This window comes from Halictus rubicundus, chromosome 13 (assembly GCF_050948215.1).
Source record: "Halictus rubicundus isolate RS-2024b chromosome 13, iyHalRubi1_principal, whole genome shotgun sequence".
Classification (NCBI taxonomy): domain Eukaryota; kingdom Metazoa; phylum Arthropoda; class Insecta; order Hymenoptera; family Halictidae; genus Halictus; species Halictus rubicundus.
The window spans coordinates 5,269,435-5,283,848 of NC_135161.1; the positions used below are offsets into that span (position 1 = coordinate 5,269,435).

Genomic DNA, 14,414 nt, shown 5'->3' on the forward strand with positions numbered 1-14,414 from the left:
TTAGGTATATTTTGTGGTCCATGATTCCCTCGATGAAGTGTAATGACCCCATTCCAGCAGCACTCATACAATCCCAAATCATAAACCGAACGTCCGCCGTGTTTTACTGTGGGACGTAGATTTTCTTTTTGTAGCTCTGTATTTTTCTTCCTCCAGACCGTACACTTGCCATCAGAACTAAAAACATTAAATTTACTTTCATCAGTAAATATGACTCTTCGCCAAAACTCGATAGGCTTATTAATATTATTTTTCGCGAAATCAAGTCTCTTGTTTCTATTTGCGGCATTTACGAAATAATTCTCGCGAGCAACTCGGCCGTGGTATTCATTATTTCGTAAACAATTACGAATAGTGCTGAAACATACACTTACTCCAGCGTTGTTTGCAAGCTCAGCAGCGATCTTAGGGGCACTAATTTTAGGATTTGTTTTTATTTCACGCACTATAAAACGTTCATCGCGTAAACTAAGTTTTCGAGGGCGACCAGATTTCACTTTATTTTTATTGGTTTTTCGTTCACCATATCGATCTATAATTCCTTGTATAGTGCTGTGTGGCCTATTAATTGTTTTTGCTATTTCTCGCAATGATTTGCACTGATTATGCAGTTGTATAATAATTTTTCTTTCAGTCTCACTTGTTTCCTTATCTTTATGACCCATTTTACCGAATGTTATAAAAATTGACTGGTTTTGCAGAAGGTTGCCACTAGACTGTTCATCAAAGACCCTGTCTGATTATTTGTCGGGTCCCGCTAAACCATAATATAAACAATCGGACGCCTTTCGAGTACATTCTAGTACCTGTACGAATACTTTTTGCGCGCCAATTTAGAGACACGTCTCATAGTTTCTAATTTTTCTCGTTAACGTTAAACTTTTTCAAGTGTATTTATGTGACAGTATGTAGTTAAAATATATAAAAATTACAATTATGTTTCGTTTTATAAACATGTGTGCAATTACATAGAGAAATACATGGTTTTTTAAGCCTACAAGAGGTGTACGAATACTTTTTACACTCACTGTATATACAGGGTGATCCACGCAATTGTTTTAAGTCATAACTCCGTTATTATTGCATTTACGAAAAAATGATAAAGGAGAAAGATAAATGGTTCGAAGAGCACTACATCTGTGGGCCTTTAAATTTTTTTAGATGCAGCAGTGCATGTGCAATTAACAATTGCATCATTTCTTTAAATAGAAATGCATATTTTTTTGCACATATCGATTCTTCCGTTCATTCTACGTAAAAAATGATTAGGGTACCATGGCAAAAAAATTATTAGATCTCGAGATATTTTCAAAAAAGACACGCAGAATTCGAATCAGGCCACACAATCTCCAAAAACCTCATTAAACTCGATTAATATTCCTTCGAAAGTATTGTTATCGACCGCGTTGATTAAGATTGCGGATAATCAGGGAACATATTGGCCAACGAATCCATAAAATGGCACGTCATCCCACCGCGATCCCCGCATTTCGGCGGACTTTGGGAAGCTGCCGTAAAATCACTAAAGTTTCATTTAACACGAGTAATAGGCGACACCCTGTTATCGTACGAAGCGTTATTAACATATATCAATCAAATTGAAGCGATTCTCAACTCACGGCCGTTAACACCTCTGTCCTCCTACCCAAACGATTTATCCGTTTTGACACCAGCACACTTCTTGATTGGTGATACGTTAAATGGCATACCCGATTACGAAATATCAAACATTCCATCCGGTCGATTGTCGTCCTGGCAGCATGTGCAAAAAATGCGACATCATTTCTGGCAACGATGGAGGAAGGAATACCTCCACGAGTTGACCACACGTAAAAAATGGCATAAACATAAACCCGAAAAAATAGAAATAGGCAGTATCGTAAGAGTGCGGGACGACAATTTACCTGCAATGCAATGGACCCTCGCACGGGTAACCAAACTTCATCCCGGACAAGACGACATAGTTAGGGTAGTCACAATAAGAACCGCGAAAGGCGAATACAAACGGTCGGTAAAATGTCTCGCGCCGCTACCGATATAAAGAACAACATTGTAAAATACGGACGCTGTATATAGTTAACAATCAGATCAAGGAACTAGGTAAATAGGCGAATAATATTAAGACCAATGTAAATAGCATGTATACAGGGTGAGTCACCAAACGTTAGCACCTCAAATATCTTTGTTGTTTCTAAAGATACGTAAAATATGCTAAGGACAAAGTTGAATGGTGCAATGGGGGTGACACGATGCAAAAAAAATTTTGTTTTTATGTCATTTTTTTGGAGATATCAAGGTCACCTTGACTTTTTTTTAATGGAACCACCCTTTTTTAAACACCTACAATGATAGTCCCTTTCATTAGTAATTCAGTGACTATAATTAGTCCAAGGTCATTCAAGGTCAAGGACAGAAAAACGCAAAACTAAAATATGGAAGCAGAATACGTTTATCACGATTGAGACTTGTAGGAAATAGTAAACATACTATGGTCGTAGTTAAAGTAAACATACATACTAAGGTCCTTCAATGTTATTCAGCATTCTTATTTACTATCAGTATGTTTCCAAACGCGATTCCGCTGTTATATTCGATGACTGAAAAGTGTGATATGATCACGATTTACTGTGAATGTAGAAAAAATGCAGTGCAGGCCCGACGACTTTATGAAGAAAGGTACCCCGATCGAAACACTCCTTCTAGACATACTTTCACTAATACGTACAGGTTGTCGAAGTACTGGAAGTGTACATGCAAGACAGTACAAACGGAAGAATCCCACGACTAATGAAGACAATGAAATTAATATTTTAGCAGCTATAGCTGTCAATCCTCACGTGAGTACGAGAAAAATTGCCCGGGAAGCAGGCATAAGTCAAAATAGCGTAATACGAATTCTGGCCCGACATAAATTTCATCCGTTTCAGATATCGCTCCATCAAGAATTTCACGGGAATGATTTTCAAAATAGAATTAACTTTTGTCAATGGGGATTGCTTCGAAATCATTCATTTTTTTCTAATGTCTTGTTTACGGGCGAAGCAACATTTACTAACCATGGCTCAATTAATCTACGGAACGCCCATTATTGGTCTGTGGATAATCCGCACTGGCTGCGAGAAATTGATCATCAAAGACAATGGAGCGTAAACGTGTGGTGTGGTATTTTGAACGACAAAGTAATTGGACCTTATTTCGTTAACGGAATGATGACGGGACAGAAATACGCTCAATTTTTGCAAGAAGATCTGCCAATTTTGTTAGAAGATGTCCCTTTACAAAATCGCTACGATATGTGGTACCATCATGACGGTTGTCCTGGTCATTATGCACGAGTAGCAAGAGAAACGTTGGATTCTCGATATCCAAACCGATGGATTGGACGAGGCGGAACAGTTTCATGGCCAGCACGTTCGCCTGATTTAAATCCACTGGATTTCTTTTTATGGGGTCTGCTAAAAGATACCGTGTACACGGATGCTCCAACAACAGTTGAAGATATGCGTCAGCGTATCATCACAGCATGTACGAATATCACGTCGGATACACTTATCAGAGTGCAACATTCTTTCAGAGCTCGTTTACAACAATGTATCGACGCAGACGGCCATCATTTCGAACATTTATAAAATACAGGTATTCTGCTTCCATATTTTAGTTTTATACGTTTTTCTGTCCTTGACCTTGAATGACCTTGGACTAATTATAGTCACTGAATTCCTAATGAAAGGGACTATCATTGTAGGTGTTTAAAAAAGGGTGGTTCCATTTTAAAAAAGTCAAGGTGACCTTGATATCTCCAAAAAAATGACATAAAAACAAAATTTTTTTGTGCATCGTGTCAGCCCCATTGTACCATTCAACTTTGTCCTTACCATATTTTACGTATCTTTAGAAACAACAAAGATATTTGAGGTGCTAACGTTTGGTGACTCACCCTGTATATATATATACATATAAGAGGCAAGGTAGATTCATTGTAAATTTCATTACCATATAGACGAATTGATATAGACCATCGAAGCAGTTGAACAGAGTCATTCAAGGGGGCCGGCATGTTGCGACGGCAACACCGAAGGTCGTACCGTACCGTTCCTCCAGGCGACAAAGGGACATACCTGAAAGGGATGTCCCATTAAAAACGTGCCAAATAGCTATAAACGACCAAGAAAATTAGTTTACGACCACCGCAATTCGACAATCCCGACCCCGACAGATGAACAGCACATGCGACCAAACTAACGAAACGACGAACGAAAAACAGTAATAAATCACGCCATTGACGAACGAAGACAAAACCAGGAATCCCTGACAGTCTCCCACTCCCATCAACTCAAAACTCCTCCCAATGCACCCACGTCCAATTACAAAACACTATATTTTCCCACCTAAATCCAAAATCATCCAATCACGATAAAACCGAACTGACGACAGACAGGACACGACAAGACAGATCAGAAAACAAATCGAACAGGCAGACGGACGAGACGAACTCTCCGAAATAAACATATATCGCGAACCACCAAGTACCATTTAAGAAATCTCGAACCGAACAGTTATAACGCGTCTTCTATAACTCGCTTCATATATTAATGTATATATATATAAGGCGCTAAAACTCAAGGAACGTAAAGAATATATTTCACAGAATTCATAAGGAAATACCAATCCCTAAGACCTATATCCCATAAATTCCAAATTCAAGAGAACAAGATCTATTCAAATTAAAACATTGATAAAGAAATAATGAGAAAATACCTGCAAAATTACTTCTTAACCGTTGAAAACGAAACTCGAGGCCCTGGGGTGGCCGAGGAACCAGTCCGTGACGTAAAGAGCGAACCAGCACTGCATCCGTTGGCGAACCTCACCCATTTGAAAACACTGAAAATAAATAATAACATGTATCCAACGGTAGAAGGTGAAGTCTTCAAGCTACTACACGCGGTAAGGAAAATAAATTTTAGGGACAAATTGAGAATAAATGAAGGGATCGTTTGCGGTGCAATTAAAAATTGTCTGTACCTAAAATACTTGCACTTGTGAAGACTTCATTCAACGTTGATGAACCACCGTTGAATTACTTCCGTGAATTTGATTGCAAAGTTCAAGAACATAGACCCTGTAGCGGCTAGCGGGGCGCCGGAAGAGAAATCTTCAGCGCACCAGCACCAAGAAAGATTTATGGTTTGCACAGCATAAGACGCTATTTGTGACAAAACGTCTTTAACGTTTATGGCCACTTAGCGGGCAAATGTGTCCTTGTAGTTCCTAGCGTAGAACTCAATAGCGCAAGTGGACGCCATAAATTTTGGGTAGTCTAAGGGTCTCCAGCCTAGAGTGTCCCAGCGATGCGTGCCTGGTTTCTATCACCCGCGAGCATGGTGAGGCAGTTACGATAACACTTCCGCGACGTTCGCCCGGTGCCGGGATCACGTCATGGTGGCAACAAAGTGTTTGTCTACAAAGAACTAGCGACCGCCTCCCATGTGTACCTTCCTACCGACGCAACGCGGACCCCTTTGCAAAACGCGTACGAAGGACCTTTCCCAGTTATTTCGCGTAACGGGAAGAATTTCAAGATTCAAGTGCGCGGAAAAGACACAACGGTAACCATTGACCGCCTTAAACCCGCGTACACCGTAAACGGTGACGAGACCGTACGATACAAAGACTCGTAACCAACGACCGAGCCGACCCCCGCGCAGGTACCTGTCCACACGCGCTCAGGTAGACGCGTCAGATTTCCTGACTACCTGCAGGTCGGAACGTGAGACAACCTTGCCACGTTGTATATATTGTACATTTTGTAAATAGCCAGCTACAATAAGAATAGGTATAGATTATCCGGTAATTAGGATTAAGTTAAGATAGCATTAGCACTGGTAAGGGCGTGATGTAGCGGCTAGCGGGGCGCCGGAAGAGAAATCTTCAGCGCACCAGCACCAAGAAAGATTTATGGTTTGCACAGCATAAGACGCTATTTGTGAGAAAACGTCTTTAACGTTTTTGGCCACTTAGCGGACAGATGTGTCCTTGTAGTTCCTAGCGACGAACTCAATAGCGCAAGTGGACGCCATAAATTTTGGGTAGTCTAAGGGTCTCCAGCCTAGAGTGTCCCAGCGACGCGTGCCTGGTTTCCATCACCCGGGAAAGCTGGGCCCGTTGACGTAAGCCAGCAGTCACGTACCGCACTTAGCACGGGGCCCGGAAGACACCCCGCTGCATCACCAAAATTAGATTTTTAACAGCACGACACGCTCACCCTTCTCACGCACGAGAGGCGTGGAACGTGGGCGTGTTATGCAAAATGCACGGATTGGTGGAAGTTCCTCGCAAGGATTACGTATTTCGGAAGAGATAATCCGTCCGGCGCTTACCATATACCTTCGAGTTATTTTTTATGTTTGTTATGTAATATTCTTTATCTTGTTACAAAATATATCGGAAATGCAAAGTATATACTTTGTAATAAATGGTCTATATAAAATTATGATGAAAAGATGACTTTTTGTATGTGCAAATACATTTTGTAAGAGAGAACTGGACTTTTACTTTTTTTATGATCTTTTATACCTTTGTTATTTATATAATTTTCAATGAATATAGAAAAACTAGTGTCATTGTTTTGTTCTCTATATCGTCCTTAATATACTGATTTTTGAATCATGAATATTGAACATTGAATATTGAATGTTGAATATTGAATTTTGAATATTGAATTTTGAATATTGTTTCTTGTTTGGTTTTTATGAGCATTTTCCCAAACCCTAGTAAAACCGTGAAATTCGGCCGGTTATTCTCGCATAGGCACCTCTTTTTCGCCCGGCACTAAAAGGGTTAAAATTGTAACCCGAGGGGAATCAATAAATGATATATATATATTAGACGAGGTGTAAAAAATTTTTGAAAAAAATTTGAATTGGTCGGAATCGCAAAAGAAATAGTAAAAGTTGATTTTTTCAGCTTTTTTATCTGAGCCTGTATTGAAAATTTAAAGAATGTATTTGATTCGCTCGAATAAATTATATCCATGCTGAAAATTTCACCGATATTGGTTAATTCGTTTACGAGTTATAAACGATTAAAAGAGCGATTTTAAGTCGAAAATCGTGAAAGACGGCAATTTTTCCACTTCTAACCATTTGCATCCAAGCGCGGAATAATCCGCGACCCTACGACTGTCAGCTGTCACCGAGCGCGGAATAATCCGCGAGCCTGCGACTGTTTTTTTTTTCCAATTGCAAAATATTCTTTGGTTGCGACAGACCACGTTTAACCACTTGTGGAAGCGTTTCGTTTTAATTTATTTAATTTTTCATTTTAATTTAAATAGTTTTATTTTATGTATAAAAAAATATTTGTTTTTCCTTTTTTGTAAAAAAAAAAATGTAAAATGCGATATTTGCGATATAAAACTGTGTAACAATCGTTTTAAACAGTACATTGTTAATACACTCCATGAATAATTTGGATGTCCGTTACTGCACATACGATCGACCGCACGCGGTGATACGAGTCATTCGTCAGTAAAACGTCGCTGATGTTTCAACGCGGCAGCTTAAGTAGAGCGATGATGCAAATGGGTTAAGCGTTTATAACTCGTAAACGAATTAACCAATATCGGTGAAATTTTCAGCGTGGATATAATTTATTCAAGCGAATCAAACAAATTTTTTAATTTTCAATACAGGCTCAGATAAAAAAGCTAAAAAAACCAACTTTTACTATTTCTTTCGCGATTCCGACCAATTCAAACTTTTTTCAAAAATTTTTACACCTCGTCTAATAAACTAATCCTTCCAACTTCTTAATAAAATTCAAGTCATTTGATCTGATTTTTAAAAAGTTATGTTGCTTCAAATAGTGTAGACTCAGTTTTGCTCGTTAGTGTATGTACATAAGGCGCTAAAACTCAAGGAACGTAAAGAATATATTGCGCAGAAGTTATAAGGGAATAGCAATCCCTAAGACCCATATCCTATAAATTCCAAAATCTATTCAAATTAAAACATTGATAAAGAAATAATGAGAAAATACTTGCGAAATTACTTCCTAACTGTTGAAAACAAAACACGAGGCCCTGGGGTGACTGATGTACCAGTCAGTGAGGTGAACAGCGAACCCACATTGCATCCGATGGCGAGCCTCACACACTTGAAAACACTGAAAATAAATAATAACATGTATTCAACGGCAGAAGGTAAAGTTTTCAAGCTACTGCACGCGGTAAGGAAAATAAATTTTAGGGACAAATTGAGAATAAATGAAGGGATCGTTTGCGTTGCAATTAGAAATTGTCTGTACCTGAAATACTTGCATTTGTGACGACTTCATTCAACGTTTATGAAATCAATGAATACATATATAGAAACAACTTATAGCGATCATGAATAAATTACTTCTGTGAATCTGATTGCAAGGTGAAAAAACATACCTCGCTTCATATATTAATGTATATATATAAAAGGCGCTAAAACTCAAGGAAAGTAAAGAATATATTTCACAGAAGTCATAAGGAAATACCAATCCCTAAGACCCATATCCCATAAATTCCAAATTCAAGAGAACAATATCTATTCAAATAAAAACATTGATAAAGAAATAATTAGAAAATACCTGCGAAATTTCTTCTTAACTGTTGAAAACAAAACAGGACGTCCTGGGGTGACCGAGGAACCAGTCCGTGAGGTAAAGAGTGAACCAGCACTGCATCAGTTGGCGAACCAGCACTGCATCAGTTGGCGAACCAGCACTGCATCAGTTGGCGAACCTCACCCATTAGAAAACACTGAAAATAAATAATAACATGTATCACTCAATGAATACATATATAGAAACAACTTATAGTGATTATGAATAAATAACTTCTGTGAATTTGATTGCAAAATGGGAGAACATCGACTCGATAATTTCATAGGATGGATAATAAAAATCTCCTTGTACATTTTAACCAAAGAACCCCCCCCCCCCCACCTAAAGAACAAATTCGGTCATTCAAAATAGGCAGAATTTTACATCAAAATAGACAGTTTCTGCGAATATCTCGGAAAATAAAGAGACCGCCGTACTGTGCGGACAAATGGCCTGTTTTCGAGAAAACTAATCAAAATGTATACTTCAAACCTAATCGCCATAATACGTGCTCACAACACACGGCACTGAAACGAATGGCTGCTCTGACGTTACTACTGGCCGACGCTCGCGAGCGAATGTTCGATGGCATTCCTTCCACTGTCCAATTGTTTCTGTCGCCAGTCGATTGTGTAACAAACGGCGACCGCCCTCGGTACCGATCTTCGCGCGTTTCTCTGCAGCTTCCCGAGGAGGATCGCCGCCGCGTATACAATATGTGTTGGCGGTTAGTCGGCGTGCTCCTTGCTGCTCGATGCCCAGGCCGCCACATGTCCATTTTCAACGGTCTTTATGCGGCGGTTTATTCGACTTCGAATAATTTTCGGAGGCGCGTTCGAATGCTGTAACGAGGACACAGAGTTGGGCAAAATACTTATCTAAATAAAAATTTCGAATTACGAATAAAAGATAAAAAAATTTTTATTCGTTATTCGAAGGTTCGAATAAAAAAATTATCTTTATTCGACGAGTATCGAATAAATAATTTTATTCGACGAGAATTTATCCGACGAATAAAGATAATTTTTTTTTTTATTCGAAGCGGATTTATTCGAACTTCGAATAATTTTTTCATCTTTTATCTGTATCTTTTATTCGAAGGCTTTTAATAAATCTTCAAATTACTTTTACCGAGCGCCGAGCTTCAAAGACCCAGCGACGACAGACGACATACAATGTAAGCAGATGGAGAATCGAGCATTATTGGCAATTTATGCTTTTACATTTTTAATCAGAACAATATTGTTTATACGAATGAGTTGTAGAGCTTGTTCCGATCAAAATGAGTGCAAACACGACATCATTTGGACTGTCTTTAATTAGATTGTAATTTTTATTGTAACATTACGTATCAGTCAAACTTGTTCGATTACACTCGAATTTGACCTTATTTTCATCAGGAACATCCCCTCCATTCGCTCGTCACAATTTCATGAGGATATATTGAAAAATCTAAAAGTTTAAACTTTCATATGCGCGCGATTCTCCATCCGCTTACATTGTATGTCGTCTGTCGTCGCTGGGTCTTTGAAGCTCGGCGCTCGGTAAAAGTAATTTGAAGATTTATTAGAAGCCTTCGAATAAAAGATACAGATAAAAGATGAAAAAATTATTCGAAGTTCGAATAAATCCGCTTCGAATAAAAAAAAAAATGATCTTTATTCGTCGGATAAATTCTCCTCGAATAAAATTATTTATCTGATACTCGTCGAATAAAGATACTTTTTTTATTCGAACCTTCGAATAACGAATAAAGATAAAGTATCTTTTATTCGAATCGTTGTTTAAATAATTTTTTATCTAAATAATGCCCAACTCTGGCCACAGGTGCCTTTTGGAAGGACAGCCCACCTGTTATCTAAACATTCTTTTAAAGTCCATTTTTTACAGTCGCAGAGGAAGAAACGCTCTGTATTTTGGATTTTAAGTAATTGTAGACACTTGTATGATTCTGTTATATATACTACTTTGACAAAATTAGAAAATAAAAATTATGTGGCGTGTGTAATGTCGTACAAAGCAGTTTCAGATGAATGATAATGTGTTCAGGAACTGTTGCAGAAATATGTAAGATCACCCTGTCGATGAAGTATCGAATGCGGTTTATGACACTAGCGACTGAAATCCACCTCTTTTGAGGAGTTTAGTACACACTGCATGTCTAGCCTTCCTTTAATTAGTTTTGGAGGCAGGTCTCTGGAAGTTGTGGATGCATTCGTTTGTATGGTCTGGCTTGCGACTCAATAGGGATTGTTAGCGTACCATAAAACTCCAGATGTGACACAGAACACAGGTAGGTGTGCTGGGCGCTACGTCACCAACGCACTAAAGGACTGAAATGAAGGAAACACTTTTATTTTTTCAATGATCGTCGCAAAAAATTGTTCTTCCTTGAATATGGATGGTACCATGGTATTGGGTTGTAAAGGGGTGTTAAACAGAGCTGCAATGCAGCCCATAAAAAATTAGTAGAACGGTGAAATAAAGAGTAAACTAGAATGTTTTCGAGTAAAATTATTTAAAAATAGTTCTAATGTGTTTTTAAAGTCATCTAGTAAAAATCTTATGGTGCTGAGGTGGAAAAAATATTTATTCATGAAAGAAAATTTTTTTTAATTAATAATAACAGTAGCTATATATATGAAAAAAATTTAAGATAGTGTTGATGACAATAGCTCATTATTAAATTAATATTCAGTTTGGTCGCTTTTAAACTTCGATATGAGATCTGTATTTGTTCGAATTTTTCCGGATTTTCCATTTTTTACAACTAAAGTTTGCAACTACAAACTTGGAAAAAAAATAAAATACGTATCATTACAATTAATATTATTCTTAATTTATATTAATTAGAGATTTTGTACACAAGATTTACATGTTAGTTACATATTTCATATACAACAATTAAGCTGTACGTTCTAATCCTGGTTAAAAAAATAATGTGCGTTCAGTTTTATGCTAAAAGACTGACCGGTTCTGTGCCTTGCTAAGGCTGAGCAGATGTCAGCACTATATCGGGAACGCCGAAAACCCGGGCGTGAGCACTCTCATTCCTCTCCGTAGCCGTCAACAGAGCACGATATTCGTGGGACGAGGGTGGGGGGTTTGTCGGGGACGTTCGTGGCGTTCGGCTCGCCACCTGGCGGCCAGTTGGCAGTCGTAGCAGCGAGGCGCAGGCGGAGGTTGGCTCGCCATACTTGTTGTTGTCGTCGATGGGGTAGGATAGCTGGAGTTTTCGGACGGCCAGTGCAGTGGTAGTGTGTAATCCCGACGTAAGTTAGCCGAATCGTTCGCGTGACCGTGCCGGGCTGAACCTTCGCGGAAGGTACCGCGGAGACAGTGCAAAATGTCTCTTACATAAAACTGGTGGGGCACTGGTGGCTCAGCTGTCCTACTCTGTTGTCGAGTGCGGGGCTCTATGTGTGGCATGCGTGTATACATATAACCCGTGTTTGTGTACTACTCCCCATTCTGTTCTGGTTCGGTACTGTTCGTTCGGCGGTGCTGGTAGTAGTAGCTGTAGTAGGTAGTGGGTAGTAGTAGTAGGTAGTAGGTGAAGGAAAAGGAGTAGGAGGGGTGTGAAGTGCACCAGTGACGGAACGGTAAACTCGTTAGAGAGGGTGAGGTAAGCAGGAAAAGTGTACTGAATATACAAGCGTGCGCACATGTATGTATGTATGTGTATATATATATGTCCCGTGTCGGTGTCTCTCTCTGTGTACCGTGTCTATATATACGTGCATACGTGTGGAGGAAGAAAGGTGGAACAGTGAGAGCTATACGAGAGTTGGTGGACGTAAGAAGCGGAGAGGGGTTGCTCTCCCCTTGGCGGGGTCGGGGTCGTCGCACGTTCTTGACGTGGGTCTGTCGACCCGCCAAGGTCCTTCTGCCTGCGTCCCTCGTCTCCCGCCGATCAGCACCCTCTCTCTTTCGAATTTTCCTTTTTCTTGTCCTGCCGTCGCTTCGCGTCGCGTCGCGTCGCGAGAAACATAGGCAGAACCTAACCTAACCTGACCACACGCTGCTGCTGCCCGTTTGACGTTCAACGTTCAACGTTCGACGTTCGACGTTCCAATCGGCTAGTAACTTCTCGATCTCGAATCCTACCGTTTTCGGGGTAGGAAAACAGATCCTCCTCTCGCGAGGGAAAAATCAATACGCTGGTCAAACATTGTGGCGACGTGAATCAGCTGTTTCCGTATCCTCTAGCGTCCCGTTAGAATTTTACACCGTTCCCGCTCGTGTAGGATTCTCTCCATGAACCGCGCTCATTTCCCAGTCTGATTTCGAATTATCGACCAACGGCACGGTTGTCACATCACAGATTTATTTTATTCTATGGTCGCCGATGCATTTGAGAAAAGTTTCCCTAGGAGATGCATACACTTTCCACGGTTGGTCGTCGCGCCAGTCCTGCGCGCGTAAACCAGTTGCTCGAGAGATAAACCAGCGAATTTATTGTTTACAACTGCACGGGGGAAGGACCGTCGCGGGAAACGGTGCGATTCGTGTTCATCAGTCGCAACCGCGCGCAGTTCGAATTTACTTCCACGGCTCGTCGAAAACAGAATTCGATAGCGAAAGGACTCGTTTGCTTGTAACCGTAACGGAAAGAAATGCCGCGTCCGGTTGCCGAGGGTTAATAAAACAGAAGTTCGTTTCCGGTCGGAACTAATCGGAACCTGTCCGCGAGGGTTAAAAGCAGCGGTCACCGTAACTGTCCCCGGTGACAGCGGTATAATGGGGGGAGGAAATATCGGACGCCGTGTCGGCGGCGGCAAAATGGTGGTCACCAGCGTTCCCTCGAATTTATCAATTAACGGTCGCGCCACCGAATTCTAGCCCCGTTCGGACATTTCGATTTGAAAAATCTTACTCGCCGCGTCAGTCGTTCTTTTCCCTTTTTTTTTCCGCCATCTTTCCCACGGGCACCATCGCGGGTTCGCTTTTATAGCTCGTTGCCCCTGTTGCACGCATGAACTACTCGGACTGTTTACAGTTGGAAAACCGCAACTAGATTAATTCGGCTGTACCATGCGCGGTTGTTTTTAGAGACAGTTGTTGAAATTGCTATTGGTATTGAAAAACTGATTAGGGAATCTCTAGCTATGAGCGACAGGCTTAAAAAAATATACAAAGATATCGGATCTTTGTAAACATCGTAGACCCACGACCCAACAATCATAACTGAAATTATATGCTGATTGGTTGCGAGTGGGAGGGGATCCCTACTATAAAATTTAAGCTTCGGGTGTAGCCAAGAAAAAAGAAAAAATCGTTGCATATGGGAATAATGTTACTAGGGTCGGCGAACTTCAGCGCGCCATTGCAGGGTCGGAGAGGCTACGTCCTCAAAGGCAGACCTAGAGAACCCCGAGCAGCGGTAAGACCGGTAGCGACCCTGATCTAGCCCAACCAAGCACCTGGATCCATTGACGAAAGGCTGGATCGGCGGGGCGAGACGCGACGCGACGCGGCGGCGGCACGTGTGATGTACCTTCTTCCCTAGCAACCTTTAACCCTCACACGTTCTTCAGGGTGAAGATCCTCCAGTCACGTTCTTTGTTCCTACGTATGAACCAGACCGGCCAGTAAATTGTTGGTTCGATGAGTAAAATGAGAATGCGTGGATGACCATGATCCCAGGATCTTCGACGCAGCTGTGTCCGAGTCTGAGGGACGTTCGAGGGTGACTATAACTAATCGTGTTCTGTTGTCCCGCAGGCGGTGGCGATCGGTGTAGGGGCAGAGGGTACCGGGTTAGCAGGTCGCGGGAGCTC

General features: G+C 40.7%; 1 protein-coding gene across 3 annotated transcripts in view; it reads left to right on the forward strand.

The window, feature by feature from the left end:
• Dora (zinc finger SWIM domain-containing dorado) overlaps nucleotides 1–14,414 on the forward strand; it is a 493,890-nt gene that overhangs the window by 308,401 nt on the left and 171,075 nt on the right. The gene's annotated exons all lie outside the window — the stretch shown is intronic.